This window comes from Bactrocera latifrons, unplaced genomic scaffold, assembly GCF_001853355.1.
Source record: "Bactrocera latifrons isolate USDA-ARS-PBARC rearing strain unplaced genomic scaffold, ASM185335v1 scaffold_643, whole genome shotgun sequence".
Classification (NCBI taxonomy): Eukaryota; Metazoa; Arthropoda; class Insecta; order Diptera; family Tephritidae; genus Bactrocera; species Bactrocera latifrons.
Window position 1 is genome coordinate 34,403 of NW_017537316.1, and position 2,722 is coordinate 37,124.

A 2,722-nucleotide genomic window follows, 5' to 3' on the forward strand; every position below is an offset into this window, starting at 1 on the left:
GCAGAGGAATAGCACCCTTGTTGATACAAACATTTGAGCTTAAAATTTCCTTATTTCTAATATACATATGCATGTATATACTTACATGCCTAGGCATTGTTGATAATTTCCCATTTGAAAATCGAAAAATGTACAAGAAAGTTATTGATTTTAGTATCGAATATTAATTTGCATAAATAATAGAAAAATGGGTGGAGGAATACATTGCAGGCTTGTCAGAAGACCCCTCAATGACGCCCACCTCTGGGAGACATCAGTCGAAAAACCTATCTATTTATGAAAAACAAATATAAAAGCGCGGATTTTTTCGCTAAGACTGGAGAGGGTATTGAAAATTGTTTTATCAGAACGTTATGGAAGAAAGAAACAAAAGTAAATCGAATTGAACCCGATGAACATTTGTTTATCGCCCGAAAGACCGATCCTTAATCTCAAGATACACCAAAAAAATTGTAAAACATGGTGGAGTTAATATCATGATATGGGGTGCGTTTTTGTTAAATGAAGTGACATCGTTGGTCAGAATTGATGGTATAATGGATCAGTRTTCATATATAAAAATCCTAGGACACACAATGGAGCCATTCTCATTTGAATCAAAGCCTGTAAATTGGATTTTCGTGCATGATAATGAATCGAAACCTGTAGCTAGGGTAATAAAGGATTGATTATCTACCGAAAATATTGAAGAATTAAAAAGCCCACCGCAATGTCCTGATATTAACCCGATARAAAATCTTTGGCATGATGTAAAAGTTAAAACCGACTTTGATGTCTGTATGTGTAAAAGTCATAGTGGTCATAAAAAATTAATAAAACTAACAATTAAAGAAAAAACTGAAAATTTGAATAAACTAGGAAGTCGTGTATCGACAAAATCTCTTTGTATTGATTATAAAGTTCACAAGTCGACACTAACGAGAATAAAGAAGAAAAAAGCTTGTATACTTAGATATGCCACAAATATGRAAGCTGGGCCAGGAAAACGGCMWACCTTAAAATCTTGTGAATATGCATAGCATTCATTGTGCTGAGGAAAACCATATTCCAATAAAATACATTATATTTATGAAGGAGCTTCGTGAAAGGGATGTAATAAAAACCCTTAATAAGAAGAAAGTGCAGACAACAATACCCGATATGTTTAAAAATTACAATTAATAAAAAAATAAGGTTTCTATATCATAAAACGATTTTCATTTGTTATATTTCTTGTTTTATATTTTTCCTCGCTGGGTGCAAAAACCTCAATAAGTGCAACTATCTAGATTTCTATTATTTGCGATTACTGAATTCGTACTGTACTTTGAAATTTTACGAAAGTATGTATCAATATCTGGTTTATATTAATTTTTTTTTAATAAATGTTTACGCTTATATATATGTATTTATACTAAGACAATAATTCACTAATTTTAAAAATTTGTTTGTTAAAATACATATGTCTATTTTTTATTTTTGCAGGTATGTACTAATTGAATTTTTCTCTTACTACAATATTATGCATATAGGGTGCACACCTTACATTGCTTTGAAAAATTATCGTGTTTAAGGTATGTACACTTTACTTATAGCTGAACTTGGTAGCTTAAGGGGTCATATGCCGTTAGAAGGCCGACAAAAAGCGAATTTCCAGAACTTTTTCTTAGACAACTTTTAAATTTATTGTTCCAAAATTTTTTACAATTATTTCATTATATTTTAACTATATTTTAACACTTAGCGCAAGTAAAAATATTGATTTAAAAATTCTGAAATTAAACAACCGAACTGATTTGGTTAAAGTAATTTTAAATCTAGTAATTAGTCGAACAATAAGCAAAATAAAACTAGGGTTTCTCAAAAAAAATCAATTTTTTACCATAATTTCAGCCTTAAAATGAGAAAAAATTATATATATATTTAAGAAGCTCGTGTTGAAATTTGAGACTAATCGGTATATGCGTTTTCGGGTAATGTTTGTCATCGACTTTGAAAACACCATTTTGAGAAAAACGAGTTTAAAGTTTGGTCTTGCACTTCCAAGCACTCTGTAACACCTTCACCAAAACGATATTAAATTTTCTGTATCTATTCTTAAAGATATGTATGTATGTACATTAAAAAAATAAAATAAAAAAATTTTGAAAATGGTTTTTAAATGTCTCACTGCTATTCATTACTGTACTGTTTCGAAAAACAAACAGCCCAGGGCTAAGAAAGTTTTCGACACCCTTTTGAACAGTAAAAGCTGAAAATGTGTCGATCTTTAGTTCAGGTGGAAGAGTTGTAGGAAGTGTAGCAATAAAACAATTTTTTTAAAGAAGAAAACAGTAATTTGTTCCGAACAACTACTTATTTTGAAACAAATATATACTAATAGATAAATGTATATAATATTTATTTTTATCGTAGATACGGCTCTTAAGTTTGAGGAAGTTGTATGTACCCTTGAAATAGTTCTTAATCCTGACTAATGAAAATATATATTTTTTATAAGGTTAAATATATACATAATTATTAATGATTTGCTGTACAATGCCAAGAAAAACTGTTGATTTTGCCGTACTGTCTTCGAGCAAAACTTTTTTAGCTAGAGGCCCATTTCTGCCTTAATGGGTATGTAAACAAGCAAAATTGCTGCGTTTGGGACGAAGAGTAATACGAAGTGCCTCAAGAGCTGTCATTTTATCCAGAAAAAACCAACGGTTTGTTGTAGTTTATGGGCCGGTGGAATCATCGG

At 30.3% G+C, this 2,722-nt stretch overlaps 1 protein-coding gene across 1 annotated transcript in view; it reads left to right on the forward strand.

Annotated features, from left to right (window-relative positions):
• LOC108975410 overlaps positions 1-2,722 on the forward strand; it is an 82,378-nt gene that overhangs the window by 29,359 nt on the left and 50,297 nt on the right. The gene's annotated exons all lie outside the window — the stretch shown is intronic.